The sequence below is a fragment of the Etheostoma spectabile genome, chromosome 15, assembly GCF_008692095.1.
Source record: "Etheostoma spectabile isolate EspeVRDwgs_2016 chromosome 15, UIUC_Espe_1.0, whole genome shotgun sequence".
Classification (NCBI taxonomy): Eukaryota; Metazoa; Chordata; class Actinopteri; order Perciformes; family Percidae; genus Etheostoma; species Etheostoma spectabile.
In genome coordinates, this window is record NC_045747.1 from 34,522,059 (window position 1) to 34,522,283 (window position 225).

Sequence of the window (225 nt, forward strand, 5' to 3'; positions counted from 1 at the left end):
CTATGTTCACTCTTTCTATTGTATGATGTGTTTTTACTCTTGGTTTCTGATGTTAAGCTCTTTAGATACCTGCTGGTTGCTGTAACGTGCCGTAGAAATACATTTTGATTTATTGATTGATTAAAAATGAATGGGAGTCAATGGGTTGCTAATGGCGGGTGACTTGTTAGCCTCAGAATCTCCCCGTAGGAGGTACGCTTTCTGGATGCTCGCTTACCCCCTTGG